The sequence below is a fragment of the Lissotriton helveticus genome (assembly GCF_964261635.1).
Source record: "Lissotriton helveticus chromosome 1_1 unlocalized genomic scaffold, aLisHel1.1 SUPER_1_unloc_9, whole genome shotgun sequence".
Taxonomy (NCBI): domain Eukaryota; kingdom Metazoa; phylum Chordata; class Amphibia; order Caudata; family Salamandridae; genus Lissotriton; species Lissotriton helveticus.
The window spans coordinates 1,669,166-1,688,287 of record NW_027611736.1 but is presented as its reverse complement, the minus strand read 5'-3'; the positions used below and the strand labels follow the sequence as shown (position 1 = coordinate 1,688,287).

The 19,122-nt window shown below is 45.8% G+C and overlaps 1 protein-coding gene across 2 annotated transcripts in view; it reads right to left on the bottom strand.

Annotated features, from left to right (window-relative positions):
• Nucleotides 1-18,841, bottom strand: part of LOC144806580 (uncharacterized) — a 39,122-nt gene extending 20,281 nt beyond the window's left edge. For both annotated transcript variants that reach the window (XM_078672915.1, XM_078672916.1), the window contains exon 1: nt 18,185-18,841. The gene's annotated coding sequence lies outside the window, so the exon portion shown is untranslated. The remainder of the gene's footprint in view (nt 1-18,184) is intronic.
• Between the last annotated feature and the right edge of the window lie 281 nt (nt 18,842-19,122).

Sequence of the window (19,122 nt, the reverse complement as noted above, 5' to 3'; positions counted from 1 at the left end):
GGGTCTAGAAGGAGGTGCGAAGATCATCACCCGGTGTGTGTCAGGCCTGACTTGGGTGGATGCAAGAACCTCTGAAAGGCGAGTGCCAAGTCACTCATAACCTTAGTACAGGAGTGGGGTGCGCAGGAGTGCGCAGGAGAAAGTAACATCTTCAAACAAGAAACTATTCAAAATCCTAAAAAAAACTCCACTTTATGATCTTGCAACCTTATGTGGAAAATAATGAGCAAATGATTGGGCTTACATAGTGGACTTGCAGCTTGTTACATACAGCAACTTATATTGATAATGTTTGCATTGCAAATAAGCCAAAGGTAACACAATTTGAATTAGTAACGAGATTCGCAATGAACTAGCAACAAGTATTAGTTATGCAGCACAATATCCTTGGTGCAACAACTTCAACTGTTTCATGGCTAAACACTTATAAGGTCCCAAAGGCGAGAAGTATTGGTTATGCCAATGCTTGTTTATTCAGCACAGCAGATCAAAACGTGTACAGCGTCAGAAACGTTTCGGCTTCAAAAGCCTTTTTCACAACGCCTGCGCCAGAAAGCACTTCCTATCTACACTGACACTTCAACGCTGAAAATGGAAAAAGGATTCTATGAATCTCTTGCAGCCATGTTGGAATACTCCAGTTCATGCGTATTGAGCATAATTTGCTTATACATTTAAATCCCTTCTCTGCAACTGTAATTGTTGCTGCCTAATGCCCCAGTGGGCCCAATACTGATTGTTACAGATTGTAATCAGAGTAACGACGTGCACCTAAAGGCATAACAATGAAACTCAAATAAGATATTGAATCATTGACACAATTAGAGTCTTACTCAAGTCCTGATTTGAGTACGAATGTAATTATGTCAACCTGTTAAAAATGTGCTAGTTTAAACATAGCATGTAGGGAATTCGCGAGTTTCAGCGCTGTCTTAGATCTAATATGCATACTTCATGTACAGAATTATTCAGTATTCTCTATTTTTTTATTCAATATCTTATTTGAGTTTCATATTTATGCTTTTAGGTGCAAATCGTTACTCTGATTAGACTCTGTGACAATCAGTATTTGGCCCACTGCGGCATCAGCCAGCAGCAATTACAGTTACCGAGTAGGAATTCAATGTATAAGCATACTCTGCACAATACATATGAGTATTCCAACAAGGCCACTACAGATTCATAGAATCCATTTCCATTTTCAGTGTTAAAGTGTTGGTGTAAATAGGAAGTGCTTTTTGTGCGCATGCATCGTGAAAAAGGCTTTAGAAGTTTAAATGCGTCTGTCGCTGCACACTCTTTGATCGGCCGTGCCGAATAAACAACGTACCACTACTTGGAGTGTCGTTCTGTAATTTAACTTCTACAGAAGTCCTTGGTGTGTGTGTGTGTGTGTATATTTATATGGTCCAGTAGAAGGCTGGGTGCCGAAATACGTAGGCTGTACATCTTCTTGCACTAAGGAAAAAATAAGAAAATAAAGAAAGTTTAAACTGCATCCGAGTCTGCAGTGCTGTGTCTTCTCATTGGAGGTAGCGAGATGGTGTGGATATATATATATTCCAAACACAACTCCTCAGTTTCTGGAATCCCACACCCCTAGCAGGGCAGCACTGCTGGCGAGAAACTGCAACGCACCATTTATTAAAACAGCGTCCAAGACAGAAATAAAGCTGTTCACCTGGTTCCAGGAGTTTACAAACATGTGAGATGTGACAAAAAGAGTGAATGAAAATATAGAAACAGCTCTTTCCTACTGTATTTATTTGTCTGTATTTGTTCATGCATGTGTAAGTACAAATAGATAGGAGTGAGATTGAAATGATGTGGAAAATATGTCTGAAAGAGATAGTGGGGTTTAAGAGACATGGCTTATGGACAAAGGAAAAAACTAAATTTTCTAAGGATCTAATTACAGATTGTCTAGCGTTAGATCATAGTATGAAAATACCAAAATACCATGGCTATGTCACATTTCTTAACTTTTGATAAAATGTGAAATAAGCACAGACGACCCCATAAGCATACAAGAATATTGTAAAAGCGACCTGAAATTTAGATATATTACTGCCACAGAACATGATAGGGATAGGACGATTAGGCAAAAACAGACAGTGGCAGCTTACTGTGAACGCCCATACATGAGGGGTACTCAGTTATATCTTCTCTTGGTTCAGAACGTCCAGCACAGATTTTATCTGACCAGGCTAAGGATGAGCATTTTACATTATTTATTTGCCTTCCCAAGAACTGAGAAATGGCACAGAACTCTGCCCCCTTGCCCATGTGATGGCAAAACCTCACAGTCCACTCTGCACTTTATTCTCTTTTGCCCCTTTTATATGGATATTCGAAAAACTGTATTAAAACCACTATTTTTAAAAAATATGCTTTTTAACTATAAGGATGCATTTTAATTTTATATGCAGCTTGGACACTATAAAATTATAAGCTCTGTAATCTGCTTCATACAACAATCAATTAGAAAAAGAAAAGATTATGCACTTTTGGATGCTCTGCTGTATGAAAAAGATGAGTAATACCTTTCATTAATCACATTCTTTTGCACTGATCGCACTTGCACTTTATTGTCTGAACTAGTGGTAGATCCCCCTGAAGTCTAAATTTGCATATATTTTATCATAATTAATCTTACCTCCTGAAATATAGTCAAAATGCATTTTCTTTTAGATACATGTGTGTTAGTATGCGTTTATGGTGTTTGCCTTGTTGTCACCGAATACAGCTGTTTTGATTTGAGATAGGAGTTTCCATAAAAGCTAAATGTGTGCTTGTATGTGTGAGAGACAAGTTTGTATGTGTGGGCCACAGAGAGGGGGTAGATAATTGTGCAGTGTGTGCGAGTGTAAGAGAAAAATGTAATGTGTGTGGGTAAAAGAAAGCTTGAGTCAGTTTGTGCATATGTCAATGTGTGAGTGAGACAGAAATACAGAAAAGTGTTGCTGTAGGTGTCTGTGAGAGAATAGAACTTTGTGTGAAAGTGATTCAGAAATGATATATCGGTGTGTGTGAGAGAAAGGAGACAGACGAATTGGGTAGTGTGTGTGTGTATGAGAGAGAGAGAACGAAGCTATATAGTCTTCATAAGGATGGTCTATGTGTATATACGTGAGGCAGAGGGTGTGTGGGAGAAGAAGATTGAGGTTAGTGGGTGTATGAGAGTTTGTGATTCTTTGTGAGAAACTGCATGTGTGTGTGAGGTAGAGTGTGCTTTTGTCACAAACCAAATATATTATGTGTGTGTAAGACGGTAGTCAAGTGGAGGAGTGTGTGTGAAAGTGAAAGAATGTATGAGTGCAAGAGACTTAGCTTGAGGCAGTACATATGTGTGTGCGTGTATTTGTATGTAGGGGCAGAGGTAGTTGGTGTGTGCTTGCAAGATAGAAATAATGCATGTGAGGCAGGTGGTGTGTGAAAGAGAAAAGAGCGAGCATAGAGAGTAGTGCATCTTTATGTACAAGATAGTGAGAAAGACATATGAAGGGTGCGCTTGTGAGAGGAAGATAAGGTAGTGTGTGTGTGTGTGTGTATGAGAGACAAAATAATGTGGGTGTACCTTAGCATAAGAGTGTGTTTGTGAGAGATGGTGAGAGCACATGTATGATAGAGAGTAAGATTTATATGTCTGTGAAAGACAGTGAGCGTGTATTTATGTAAGAGGGAAATTGTGCCAGGGAGACAAAATAGTGTGTCAGTAAGAGGTAGAGTGTGGATCTGTCAGAGTCAAAGAGGGTGTGTGCGAGTGAAAGATATGGTAGAATGTGTGAGAGATTGGGATGAGTGTGTGAAGGAACGTGTGTGCGTGTGTATGTGTGTCTCAAAATAATGTGGGTGTACCTTAGCATCCAAGTGTATGTTTGTGAGAGATGGTGAGAACAGGTGTGAGAGAGGAAGATTTGTTTGTCTGTGAAAGACAGTGTATATTTATGTGTGAGGGAAATTGTGTCAGGGAGACAAAATAGTGTAAAATGTAGAGTGTGGGTCTGTGAGGGTCAAAGAGGGTGTGTGGAAGTGAAAGATATGGTAGAATGAGTGTGAGATTGGGATGTATGTGAGAAGGAACATGTGCATGTGTGAGCAAAAGAGGGTTAGGGGGTCTGTGTCAGTGGGGTACAAAAAGAACCTGTGCGTTTTTAAAAAAGCGATGGGAGAATGATGTGTCATGTGTGCAGGCGTGTTAAAAAGGGATATAGAAAGGGGGAAGAGCATGTGTGTATATGTGTGTGTGCGAGCGGCAGGGTGGGGCTTTTGGGGGTGTAGACCATGACACTAAGTTTGTATGCAATACATGTGTTCAGTTTAGAACTACAGTTCCCGATTTATGCTAGTAATGTGCTGTGATTTGGGCAGACGTGCTAAGTTTCGATGCCCGCTCTCCCCTCTGAAGGTACCGATACATACTTATGAGAGAGGAGGGTGTTTTGGTGTGAGAGGGAGAGGGTAGGTTTCGAATTAGGTTTGTGAAAGGCATATGGAGTACAGAATATTTCGATGAGAACTTTTTATTGCTACTGTGGGATCATATGATGGTTAGAACTGTTCACGTGACAGCGCTGTGATCACGGCTTCGAATAGCCAGGCAACTTGCTTGTGCGCATACACGTTCATGTGTGCGTGCTTCTTAGCCATTTTATACAAAATTACTTGAGATGGTAAAAAGAGTGTATCACAATATTCAAAAACAAACGATGCGCAAAAGTTCGTATGTTTACGAATACCTGTAATTATTTGTAAATTACGTCATGTTGGACTTGGCCCTTTTTCCCGAAATCTTTCGCTTTTCGCTCCCCTAATTCAGGATGTTCCCCCATTGTAACGAAGTTGTATAGGCCCTGTGAGGTTGAGATGCCCTGTGTAATGTTAAAATCAATGCTAAGGTGCAGGTGCTCTCTTCCCCTAGGATGGCTGCCACTGACCCCTGCTACTGCAGCGTGGTCTTTTTAGGCGCACTCTAGTAGCCAGGAGCTGGCTGGAACCCTTAAACATTGTTGCAATGCCAGCCTGCCAGCCTGCCCATAGCTAGAGTGAGGAAGCTCCTGGAACCTTCCAGAATAGGGGAGTGGACACCAACTGCCAACTGTCGCTGTAAAAGGAAAGGGAGGGAAACTTTCTAGTCAGTTTGGGCATCACTGACCTGGGGGACCCTCTGCAGGAGACTTAGGCGGAAGGGCCTAGTCATGAACCTATGCCTCTGGGGGAGACAGGATTGAGGCTCTGCCCACCAAGCTGTGTGAGGAACACTGAACTAGCCCACTGATCTGGCCCAGCGGGAGGGGAACCCAGGGACCACGAAGCGATCTGCTGAGGAAACTTGACTAGCCTTCAACTCAAACCCCCCTCTCTCTTCAAGAAATTTCTACCAAGGGCGTAGGAACCAGCTAGAGCCAAGAAGACCTTCTCACTGCCCACAGGACTGGTGGGGAATCAACCAGGTATTGGCGCTGTCACCCCCTGCGCTCCCTGACTTCACCTGGGTCCCCTCTGCTGTTCCGCCACTGTTGTGAAGTAGTGTGGCTCACTGGTTAGAGGCGGCAGACCCGAGAGCAGAGGACGGCCCGGGACCAGGGTTCGATTCCCGGCGCGGCAGGTTTCTGGACCAGGGTCAGCGGACTCGATAATTCTCTCGCCTCGGTGCCCACTCTGATCAGCGATCACACTCGGCAACTCTGGGCATTAGCTTGCCTCATCTTCACTAATGGCCCCACCAGACCTCCGGGGATGCCTGGTCTCACCCTGGAGATACCCATTAAGGGACCATCTCTCAGGGAAGCCAGGAAGGGTTTCGCAGCGGTCGAAGCGCCTTGGGACCCTACGGGTAAGTAGTGCGCTATATAAATGCCTATACATTTACATACATTGTGTGGCCTGTCCTGGGTTATCTGACCTGCAACTCTGTCTGATCCCCCTTGAGAAGCGCTGTGAACTGCTGACTGGCAAGAGCTGTATCCCCCTTGAGAAGCGCTGTGAACTGCTGACTGGCTAGCGCTCTGCCCCCCTTGAGAAGCGCTACTGAGTGGAGACCCTCGGTGGGCCCTAAGAGTGCGGCCCGATTGTGAATTGCCCCCAAAGCGCTAATCGAACCGAGCGCTTTAACTACCAGGCGCTCCTCAGCGGTGCCCCCTTGTCACGCTTTTAACCGAGCGCGCTCCTGAACTTACTGCTTTAGCCCAGGAGCCCTTTGAGCCTTGCCAACATCATTGCGGCCCGGCACCTTCTCCTAGACGCCAGCGCCACCTTCTGCACCCCCTCGGCGGCCCCCGGAGCCAGGAGAGGGCCGCCGTGAAATCTTGTCAGGCCGCATTAGGCCTCGCTAGGCCTGAAGCCGGGATCTGGCGTCACGTGACGGGCGCCTGTGTTGACTCCGCCCCCGCTGTGTGCTGATTGGGTCCCTGTGCTGTGCACCGCGAGCCGCTCTGCTATTGGCGGTCGCTGGGAGCCTTGGCCTCCCATTGGTCCTCGGTCCCAGCAGGCACTGAGGGAGGACCAGGACCGGCGCTGACACCTGCGCGGGGGCTCGCAAAGAGTACCGGAACCCCCGCCCGCCCCAGACTTCACTGGAGAGCTCAGAAGGAGCCTAAGAGCCTTCAATACCACCAGAGGGCGCAGTAGGGACAGCGCGCCTCCGGGTATCACCCCTCAGTGTACTGAACCTTCGCAAGGGCCCGAACAAGGGCCGAGGAAGAACGGTAAACCCCCGGGGAGGCTCCAAGACCGCCCTCCCCGCGGGAGTCTGTAGTTGGGCCCTGTTGGCCTGATAAGTACTGACGGCTGGGCAGGAGCCCTGTGTCATTAGTGGAGGGGGCTCTTGTGACTATCCATAAGGAAAGTTGACCCCTTAGTAGGGGAAAGGTTATTCTGTTATGGTGACCTGAGTGTTAATGGAATTGTCATGCTTAGCTCCTGAGAGTAATGTCCTGCCTATTCTGACCAAAAGAAATGCTCATTTCTAATTATTGAATTGCTTTATTCCAGCCTGGTGAAATGCACTACATTTGCTGATAAATGGCTTATCTTTGCAGCTAGGAAATGTTTACCCTCCATTTAGTGACTGCTGCTGAGTAATGAAATGTTATTTAAATGTCTTAAAAAGGAATTCCTTGCAGGTGCTGACTAGGAGCAAGGCTGTTACCAGGCCTACAGTTATTTGATATTTAATATTTATTTATTTAAGTATTTATTGCTGAGTAATGCAAAGCCTGTGTTTTAAAGGAAAGGCAATGAGTTAATGCTGCTGTGATTTTTGACTGCCCTGATTCTAATCCCAGATAAAACTTATTTATTTGAATCAAGCATTCTGGTGTGGACTCAGTCTTTGCGTGCACTTATTGTCTCAGTGGATGTGTGTGCTGTATAGTCACTTAACACCTAAGCTTTCGGTGCCTGCCTGCTCGGCCGCCCCCCCCCCCCCCCGGGGACCTAGCGAACCCAGTTCCTACACATCACATCTGAGGTTCATGTAAATAAGTCTGTATTTGTGTCTATTAGCCATCTATAGACATCTATAATTAGGTACATTGAACCGCACAGGAAACAGACTTCCCGCGCTTTCATTTACGAGTGGCGCAAAGTGGACGTTGGGGAAATCTATAGCAAAGGAAGTAGCAAAACTTATAATTGCTGAGTTCCAGTTCGTTCTGTTTGGGCCAAGGGCTGTTTTTAGTGTGTTTTGCACATGGCAATGAATAGTTTCTTACCTGTCGGTGTAGTTTTGCAGCTTGAAGATCTTTCTGGATTCACTATGCTGCGCATTATTACGCGGTCTTGTGGTTGGGTCCTGAATCGTAGTCTTATTTTTTTGTTGCCTAGGTGGGCGTCGACGTCCCACCTTTTGGTGTATTTTCGGTGACATCGGCATGCTTCGTGCGGAAGCTCCCACTCTTGGGCGCTATCTTCGGATTCTTTTTTCTCGTGTTTTTTCTGTTACCGAAGTTATGGCAATGTTCAACTAAAATTATTCACCGCTTTAGCCTCCAAGGTTTTGTATTTCAAGTATTGTCTTTGTTTAAACCCCCTTTTCTCTCCAGCCTCATCTTTCTGGCGGAGGTGGGTGGGTTCGGTAGTGAATCCAGGAAGATCTTCAAGCGTAAAACTACACCGACAGGTAAGAAACTATTCGTTTTGCAGCGTGAATCTTTCTGGATTCACTATGCTGTGCATAGACTTTGTAGCGGTTTCTCATGTTTGTGGCGGCTGGGTGGAAGATGAGCCCTGGTTATTTAATATGTGTTGAAGCACCTTTTGTCCGACTTGTGCTTCCTTGTTCATCTGTATATCCACACAGTAGTGCTTCGTGAATGTATGCACTGAAGCTCATGTTGCCGCCAGGCATATGTCCTGAATGGGTGTGTTGGCTAGGAAGGCTATTGTAGCTCCCTTTTTCCTGGTAGAGTGGGCATGTGTCCCCCTGCTAGTTCCTGTCCTGCCCGCTTGTGGCAGAACTGTATTGTTTGTGCGATTCATCGCGCAATTGTTCCTTTAGTTACTGGTTTCCCCATGAAACTGTTAGCGAAGGACACAAAGAACTGCTTTGTCTTACTGTGTCCCTTTGTTCTCTCAATGTAGTGCATTACTGCCCTTCTGGCATCTAGGGTGTGCAGAGCCCGTTCGGCGCTTGTGGCCGGTTTCTGGAAGAAGCTTGGTATTTGTATAGTCTGGTTCTTGTGGAACCTTGACACCACCTTTGGCATTAAGTGTGGGTCCATTCTCATTACCACCCTATCGTTGTGAATCTGGATGTAGGGTTCTTGTCCCGTTAGCGCCTGTAGCTCGCACACTCTGTGCAGTGAGGTGATTGCTACCAGTAAAGCTGTTTTCATGGTTAGCATTTTGATTTTTGATTGATTTGATTTAAAATTATTTCTATAGCGCACGTATACCAGCGGTTTCTTGGCGCTGACTCTAACTGGATCCAAAGCTAGTAGGCAGAGATGGGTGGGGGAAAATTAGTCAAAAGACTTTTTGAACAGATAAGTCTTAAGGTGCCTACGGAATTGAGGGTACTGTGTAATGGTACGAAGTTCAAGGGGAAGGGAGTTCCAAAGGGTCGGGGCAAGGGTGGCGAATTTAGATCCTCCCCACTTCTTTCTCCGGAAACGGGGAACAGTGAGTAGGGATTGATAAGACAAACGAAGTTCCCGAGTAGGAATGTATGGAGTGATCTCGGACGAGATAAAGGCCGGAGCCAATCCAAGTCGAGCCAGAAAGGTCGTGGTTGCAAGCTTGAATTGGACCCTGGCACCCACAGGGAGCCAGTGTAGAGATTTCAAGAGGGGGGAAGAGTGGTGGAATTTAGGGAGATTGAAGACCAGGCGGGCCGCCTGGTTCTGAATCTGTTGTAGAAGCCACAAGCTGTAGGCGGGGATGCCGGCATATAAAGCATTGCCGTAATCCAGGCGGGACACCACCATGGCCAGGATTATAAGCTTAAGAGCAGAAAAGGTGAAAAAGCGAGACACTCTGCGAATAGTTCGCAGGGAAAGAAAGGAGGAAGATACCACGGAGCTAACCTGGGAGTGAAGGGTGAGTTGTGAATTGATTTTTATACCCAGGGTTTTAACAGAGGAGGAGGGAGCAGGAGAAGTACCAAGAGAGGGGGGCCAGAAGAGAGAGGACCAGGGGCTGGATGAACCACCCGTCAACACCAACTCGGTCTTATCAGGGTTGAGTTTAAGGTGGTTGTAGTTCATCCAGTCCCTGATGTGAAGCATGACAGATTGAAAATTTAGCACAGAAGAGGGAGAAGAGGATAGATTGAAAACAAGCTGGAGGTCATCCGCATAGTTAAATACGGCGACCTCCATCTGTTGAAGGGAAAAGATAAGGGGGGCAAGATAGAGATTGAACAGGAGGGGGGAGAGGGAAGAACCCTGGGGGACCCCGCACTGCACTCCCCGGACGTCCGCCGTGAAATCACCCAGACGGACAGCCTGGGTGCGGTCACTCAGGAAGGAGGACAACCAGACCAGGGCAGTCCCCCCGATCCCCGCCGCCTCGACACGGGACAACAAGATGGTATGGTCAACCGTGTCGAAGGCGGCTGAAAGATCGAGGAGCACAAGGGCCTGGTGCTGATTGGTGTCCATACCCTCCCTGAGGTTGTCCAGGACCGAGATGACAACGGACTCTGTGGAGTGAGCGGGGCGGAAGCCGGCCTGGCGGGGGGCAAGGACTCCATGCGTCTCCACAAAGGAACTCAGAGCGCGGGTGACATGACGCTCGAGTACCTTAGCCAGAAATGGCAAGAGGGAGATGGGGCGGAAATTGGCGGGGACAGAAGGATCAGCCCCAGGTTTTTTTAAAATAGGCACAATTACCGCTGATTTCAAAGAATTGGGAACTACGCCTTGGGCAAGGGAGCTATTTAAAGGGTGGAGGGGGGGATCCGGGCAGGTAACAAAGATGTGACGGAGGATATGGGCCGGGCAAGGGTCAAGAGGAGAGCCAGACTTGACCAGAGGCACTTGGGCGGCCAAACTTTCTCTAGTGATGGGCGGGAGGGTGGTGAGTTCGCCCTTGGGAGGGGGGCATTGAGGGTCCACAAAGGAAGGGGAGGGGGGGGGAATATTGGCCTTGATGGTGGTAATTTTGTTGATAAAATAGTCATTCAGGGAAAGGCGGAGTTCTTCAGACGGGGCAGGCTTGAGGGTTGTTCTATCCGAGAATGCCAGGCCGTGAACGATTGTAAATATCTCCTTGGTCTGGTTCTTTCTAGGGATGCTTTGTGAATTGGCTCGAAAGGGATGCTTTGTGAATTGGCTCGAAAGGCTCTTTCATGAGCTCCATTAGGACTATGTTAAGGTTCCATGCAAGTGGCGGCACCCTTTTTGGTGGTTCAATCCTCTTTGCTCACTCCAGGAATCTCTTAACCATCTGTGATGTGAAGAAACTCTTACATGTTTCCCCTCTTGTGTAAGCGACTATCGCTGCCAAGTGAACTCTCAATGAGGATGAGCTTAGTTTTTTGTCGAGCAGGTGCGTGAGGTATTTTAGCACTGTTGAGTCCTTCTGTATCTTATTGTCCGACCTTTCCCTTCTGCACCACAGTGTGAATCTCTTCCATTTTGATACGTAGCATTTTCGTGTGCTGGACCTCGGTGCCTCCCGAAGCCCCCTCAGGGTGTTTTCTGGTAGTTTCAGATGCGCAAATTCTATGTCCTCAGGAGCCACGCTACTAGGCTCAGGCTCTCTGGGTGCAGCAACTCTCTGCTTTGCATGGAGAGTAGGTCTTTTCTCCTCCCGAACCTGTGGGGTGCACTTTGTGCCATCTCCATGATCTGTGAATACCATGTCTGCCTGGCCCACTGCGGTGCGACCAGTATCCGTGTCATGTTGCTCATTCTGCACTTGCTGAGTACCTTGTGCATCAGCGGTATCGGGGGAAAAGCATAAGCAAATGTCCTCGGCCAGTCTATCCATAGGGCATTCCCCGGGGACCCCCCCCGGGCAGCCTGGATGCGAAGTTTTGTCATTTTGCATTCTGGCGTGTTGTAAATAGGTCCACTGACGGTGTCCCCCACCTGTCGAACAGCCTCCTTGTTTCTTGTGCATTGAGTTCCCACTTGTGGGATGCCGATGTCTGTCGGCTGAGCTAATAAGCCTCTACATTGTCCTTCCCTGGTAGATGTATGTCTAGCAGGTCTCTCTTGAGTGGGATGGGCCATGCCCATATCTCCTGCGCTAGCTTCGAAAGCGGGACTGATTGCGTCCCACCCTGCTTGTTGATGTAGAACATCGCTGTTGTGTTGTCGGTCTGCATCAACACTCTCTGGTTGTACAGCTTTGTCTGGAAGGCTTTTATAGCGAGGAAAACTGCCTTCAACTCCAGGTAATTGATGTGTCTGACCGCATCTGCTGGTGTCCACAGACCCCTCACTCTGAGTTTCTAGATGTGAGCTCCCCATCCTTTCTGGGATGCATCTGTGGTGATGGTCACTGTTGGCGTTGGTGGCGTCAGAGGCTTCTCCCTTGTTATGTTCCCCATGTTCCACCATGCCATCTCTTTCTGCACTGAGTGCGTTACAACCACTAGATCCTCCCAACGACCTGTAGCTTGTGACCATTGCTCCTGTAGCCATTCCTGTAAGGGTCTCATGTGTAGCCGTACATTTGGCACTAGGTGTATGCATGATGCCATCATGCCCATGAATTTGCTCGCTGTCCTCACTGTCTTACTGCTGAGAATCACCCTGATACTGGAACATAAACTTTAACTGGTTGGCTATGGACATTGTCACCTGGAAACTGTTAACAGTTCTGTGTATATTGCTTGAAATTCTACTTACATGCTGCCTATGTATACAATGTGGTCCAATACTTTGCTCCATCTGTATCACTGCTTGTACACCTGCCAGACGTGATGTTAAACAAATGAATACCCAATGTGTACTAGACAAAGAAGTTGATGAAATGATGCAGATCGATGTACTTGATGTATACTTAAGACTCTCCTAGATTATAGATGTCTTCAGCTAATGCTAAAAAGGACATCTGTGGAAATTTGGCAGAGATCGCTGTAAGCATTGAGCTGAAGCCACCTTGTCCGACCATGTGCTCACCATGTGCTCTCTCCTTCGCTGTTGCTTGCCCTTATGCTTTGCTCAGTAACTGGCTATACTTAGCCCTTGCTACTCTGCACATGTTCACAAGAATCTGTAGCTGCCCATGCACCTGCTCCAGTCTGTTACTGTCAGGCTGTTTTAACCGGGATCAGCAACTTATCGCCCCTCCTTCTTTGTTGACTGTGCATTCTCTGTATGATCACATGTATGAAACTCTTCCTATGTGAACTTGTACCGCCTCCTTTTGAGCTCCTGTGTGGGTATAAAAGACCCATGGTTCTTCTAATCCTTGTGCTACTTCATACACTGCCCAAGGGTGTTGTGTGAATGTAGTTCCATCTCATGAGGTTTAATAAATTGTTTTCTTGACATTTCAGTTTCCGTGCTAACTTCTATTTGCTGGTCTGAGGAATTGTGTGCAGAGAAGAGCGAACCTGTAGCACTGGTAGGCCTTGCTGAAGTCTACTTCTACATCCGCTTGTTTTAGGTCTTCATGTGGAAGGTAGTGTTTAAGTTTCCGCAGAATGCTCAGCTCCTAATTTGCTCCTTTGGTGACTGTGCTAATGTGATCCTGCATATTCAGATGTTTATCTAATACCTAAGGATCTAGCAGAGTGTATGATGTAAGGAGAGCAGTTGAGGGCTGCAAGAGGTTTCAACCAAAGATCGATCTCGGGATGTAATTCAGCGGTGAGATGTGAAAGAATTCCGTTTTGGCAGTATTGAGTTTGAGATGGTTATCCGTGAGCCAGTGATGTGTATTTTGCAAAGTGGAATTGAGGAAAATAATGTCCTCTGGGAAGATGATTTTGAGATACAGCAGAGTGTCATCAGTGTCATATTATAGTGGATGGTAGCGGATTGTGAGTGGTTTGCCAGTGGTTGCAGGAATAGATTAAAGAGAATGGGTGAGAGAGCAGATCCCTGTGGAAAGCCAAGATTGATCGCATGGAGCTTAGACAGAGATGGATTCATTTGGACGCTCTGAGATCTGTTTTAGAGGATTGAGGAAAACCTTTGCAAAACGACCCCTAATAAGCCCATCCTTTGTTCCAATAGTTTCAGTAGTCTATCGTGATTAACTGTCAAAGGCAGCCATAAAGTTGAGCAGTATCATGGGGGATGATTCATTTAGATCCAGCATTAATAAGTCATCCACAAAATGAGTAATTGCAGATTCAGTGCAGTGAGGTGTTGGTCAAGGAGTTAAATGTTGTCTATGTGGTTGCAGAGTTGGATCTAGACACATTTTTTTAAGTGATTCGCAAGAGTAGGGATGTTGGAGATGGGCTGAAAGTTATTAGGATCAGAGCAGTCTGCGTTGTTTTTTTTAAAAAAGTGGGGGTGTCCTGCTTTTAGGCAATCAGGGAGAGTTCTTTGATGTAGCGAGGCATTTAATATCTTAAACCATAGGGGAGAATGAAGGTTTTGATCTCTTTGAATATAGATGGAGGTAGAGAGTCAGTGAAGTGATTATATGGGTTTAATGATGAAAGGATTTTGTAAATGTCACTTTCATTGTTTGAGGAGAAGGTGTGGCAAGAGGCATTGTTTTTGGAAGGGGGCCTGGATGGATCACTACTTTCAGTATACTGGGTGGTGAGTGAAAAACTGAGTGAGGAAGCCGGTAGTAGTTTATTCACTACTTGTAGTTCATTCTCGATCTTTGTGGTTTTTTCCATGAAGAAGACAGCCAGTTCTTCACAGTTTGGGAGGGCGCTGGTTCCGGCGTGACTGCTGCTTGACTATTTCAAATAGTTTTTGGGCGTATTTCTGGCTTGGTCAAGCTGTGCTCTAAAGAAATTAGCTTTCATTTGCCTTACTCTTCTGTTGTATGTGTTCCTCGTTGATCTTAAGCATTTTAGAAGTTCTAAGGATGGAGAGGATCTCCAGGCTCTTTCTGCTAATCTTAGATTACGTCTTTCGGTGTTCAAGTTGTGGGTGAAACACAAAAACTGAATAGACAAAGAAATCCTCAGCACACCGTCAAAGGTGTATCAACAATTTGTTAAGTGCACGATGTAAGCAGAAACTATACACAAGTTATTTCAATTTTTTTCCAACCCACAAAGGGATTCAGTATCATGCGCGATGTCAATAAGGCATCTGAGGGATCCTATTTTGTCCCAAAAACTTGAGCTTGTGAGTCACGGTCTTGTCCCAAACGTCGCTCTCCGAGTAGCTCGAGGACGATTTCCCTTTGCAGCGGTGGCTGCAGATTGTGCAGTTGCACACTCTTTACCCTGCTGGAGTCAAGGAACAGTTCTCGATAGACCCGTAGCCCCCTGGACTGTGGGCGGAGAGGTGGGGCCTTGATTGCTGCTGAGCAAGGCCAAGGGGAAAATCTCCTGGGGTGCTGGGGACTCAATTTCTTCTTGAGGGTGTTATGCGGCGCATGGGATGCTGCACAATATCACAGGCAATTACAACGCATTTGACACAAAGGGTTTTCTGTCGAGCTGCATGTGGCCTGGTCCTACTGCTGCAGGCCATTTAGGTCGGCCTGGGGAAGGGCGAGGAGCTGTTCACTCTGGAGTCACTCGTGCAGTCACTCTCACTCTGCTGTTCACTCTGCAGTCACTCATGCAGTCACTCTCACTCGTGCAGTCACTCTGCAGTCACTCTCACTCTGCAGTCACGCTGCAGTCACTCTAACTCTGCAGTCACCCTGCAGTCACTCTCACTCTGCAGTCACCCTGCAGTCACTCTCTCTGCAGTCACGCTCACTCGGCTGTCACTCTCACTCGGCTGTCACGCTCACTCGGCTGTCACGCTCACTCGGCTGTCACGCTCACTCGGCTGTCACGCTCACTCAGCTGTCACGCTCACTCGGCTGTCACGCTCACGCTACTACTCATGCAGTCGCAGTCACTCACGCTGTTACTCATGCAGTCGCAGTCACTCACGCTGTTATTCATGCAGTCGCAGTCACTCATGCTGTTATTCATGCAGTCGCAGTCACTCATGCTGTTATTCATGCAGTCGCAGTCACTCATGCAGTGACTCATGCAGTCACTCCGCTGTCACTCTCACGCTGCTGTCACTCATGCTGTCACTCACTCTGTTGTCACTCATGCTATTACTCATGCAGTCACTCTCACTCATGCTGTTACTCATGCAGTCACTCATTCTGCTGTCACTCATGCAGTCACTCTCACTCATGCAGTCAAAGTCAAAGATAGCTTTATTCGATTACAATGTTAAAATCATAAAAGCACAGTTCAATACATACATACATACATTAGGAATATTTTTATCTTAATAAGAACCCTAATTAATTCATAATCTGGGGAGTCACTAAAAAAGCACTAAGGTGTAACAGTAGCATGCTTTAAATACAATCACTTCCGAATTAGAAATGTTCGTTTGGAATATAAGACTAATGCATAGTCGATCTGCATCTAATAATGGACTTAAGAAACAGATACAACATGTATCGACATTTCATCATGAAGTTGTTGGATTTTAATCAAAGCTGGTCTGCACTGTTTCAGACCCCAGATTTTTAATAATGGTAACAAATACCTCTTTCTACTCCACATATAACATTTACAAAATAAAATACAATGTATTAACGATTGTAAAGATAAGTCATCGCATGGACAGTTAATTAGATGTTTTGACCAGTCATTAATGGCTGGAAAAGTAATCAGCCTAAAGAAACTGCCGGTTCACAATCATGCTAATAGCATCCTTGTGTAACAGGACTGATCGGGGGACAGATAATTATGTAAACCGGGTCCCTGAATTAAAGAATAGTGTTGTAAAACAGAAGCCTTCTTGCCCTCTACCTTCCATCGTTGATCATCCAGAAAAGCTAAACAATGTTCCTTCAAGGTTCTTCTGGAGATCAAGGACAGTGTAGTTGGTGTACTAAAGAATTCTGGGTGACCAAGTTTAACCAAGAAATTCTTAACATAACTGAGCCACTGAATATTTTTTGACCCTACATGTTTAATACAGTCCTGAAGGATGGCCCTGTTAAACTCTGTAGCCAATGAGGTCCATATTTTATGCCAGAGCAACACTGGGCTTATCCTAACTAAGTCTGAAATGTGAACCAGTGCAAGCTCGTTATGACAGACGTAAGTGGGGGTAGATTTGGGGACAGCTAACAAATAACGCAGAAAGCTATTTTCACTTATTTGTAAGGCCCTGCAATCAGCGACCCCCTAAATGCCAGACCCATACACTGCCGTTGATACACATTTGGCTTTGTAATTGTCTAACAGGATGCGAACTGGTCTTCCCCCAACTGATTAGAAAATTGTCTAACAGCACCAATAGCGCAAGAAAAAGCTAAGTTCCTTGAGGTAATTGCGGAGGTCCAATTGCCTCTTTTATTAAAAACAATCCCCAGATAAGAGAAGGTATTAGTTAAACCTATCTTCGACTGTTCTAAAAAAGTGTTGCATGAGACTTTATTTTTAGATGAGCAGCACATAGTAAATGTTTCCCAATGTTAATCTTTAGGCCCCTAGATCCCATATAATCTGAGGATCTAGACAATGCTTTCTGTAGCCCAACTTGGGTTCTTGCCATTATCACCGCATCATCTGCGTACAATAAAATTGGTACTGCAGCACTATTAACTTGGGGGTAATCCACCTCTAATTTTGTTAGATGGTCAGCCACTTGTTATTGTACAAATTGAAAATAAAGGGTGCCAGGATACAACCCTGGCGGACACCTTTCTTTATTGGAAATTTAGTGGTGCATTCACCCCTCTTGCCAAATCGCACCTTAGCCCCTGCTCCTCTATATAATTCTTTAAGAAAATTTAAAATATTATAATCAATACCAAGGTCAGCTAAAGTGCCCCACAAAATATCATGACTTAGACAGTCAAAGGCTGAGTTGAGATCTACGAATGTAATAAATAAGTTCCCATTTTTTGCCACCGTGTATTTTCCTATTAACATTGCCAGGTTTAAACCTTGCTCGACCGTGCCAATGCCCGACTTAAATCCGTACTGGAATTTGGATAGAATGCCCTCGTCTTCCGCCCATGTTTGCAATCTATTTAGGATAATTCGACCCGCGACTTTCATCAACGAGTCGAGTAAGGAAATGGGCCTGTAGCATTTGGGATCATTTTGATCTCCCTTTTAAAATATTGGTATAACTACTGCTTCCTGCCAGGTTGATGGAAATCCTTGAATGTTACAGCTGTTAAGTACATTAGTCAGGAGCGGGGCCCATAAGTCAGTGTTATCCTTGAATATATCAATAGGTACTCCGTCCGGGCCTGGAGCCTTGTGTTGGATTTCACCCAACTCAACCCACACCACGGATGCGAGGATGGCCCCAGTCCTCTGCCCCTATTCGGAATGGAATGCGTCCAGATATATCAGCGCACCCACAGACCGGACAAGGGAAGAAGGTGGGAATAAACCAAAGAAAAAGAGCTCCCAAGACTCTTATTTTGCTGCTCAGCTATGCAGACCCTGTTCAATAGAAGTATAGGTCCTCTAACCTGTAGAAGGGGAGAGAAGATAAAGAAACAAGAGAAAAACACATGTAACAATACAAAATCTGTGTCCTCTCACTTGCTACAATCATAGCATACCATATATTGCCCAACACAACCCTGTTCCCCCCCTTACTTGTTTTGCGCAGCTCAATCGCCCGTAGAGAGAGTCAGGATGAGGAAGACACTCGTGATACAGAAATCCTTCTGCTTTTTATGTAATATTCAAAACAATAATCCCACTCTTATTTCGTCTCTGGTAAAGGGGAAAAAACGCCAATGGTTTGAAAAAAAAACCTTTTGTATCACATTAAAACCGAAAACGCTATTAAACCATAGCATATTCCTAAATGTGGCCACAAACTAAATGAAGCTCCGTTCATATACAGAAAAACTCGGGGCTCCGCGAATCTGCCCAAAAACACACAACGACGAGGACAAGTTGCAGAAAAACCGGAAATAAAGTCTTCCGTGTTTAAAGTTCTAACACAGCCGGGTCTCTGCAAACAGCCAAACGCTGCAACGATTAAGTTTCAAGGTCCCACGGTGCACACCCAAGACCAGAGGACGCTTTCTCAAACTTCACCAAAAGCTCCCACAGCGTCTTTGAAAATGACGAACCGGTCCCGATATCGTCATCAGCAGAACGAAGCCTCGTTCTGCCAGTAGAAGCAAAGAACTCCTGTCCTTTGTCCAAGGCAAGGATTCCAAAGGTCCAAATTACCCCATAAACCTGGCAGAAACCCAACCAGGCAAGAAACCAAGCACCAACTTGATGTGCTAGTCCCTTGATAAGGCGGAAGCAAGAAGGAGGGGCAGTGGAAAGGGGAGGAGGCTACCACCACAAATGTAACAGAGAGAGGACAACAGCGAAAATTAAGGTGAGGAAAAGAGAAAAAGGGACTCATTCATGCAGCTGGCTCCACTAAATCCCAACAGTACCTCCCCTCAAAGGCCTCCCCACAGGACGGGGTTTTGTAGGATGACGTAAATGAAACATCCTAACTAAGCGAGGAGCATGTACTCCACTAGCAGGTTCCCATGTTCGTTCTTCAGGGGATACCCTTTCCAATC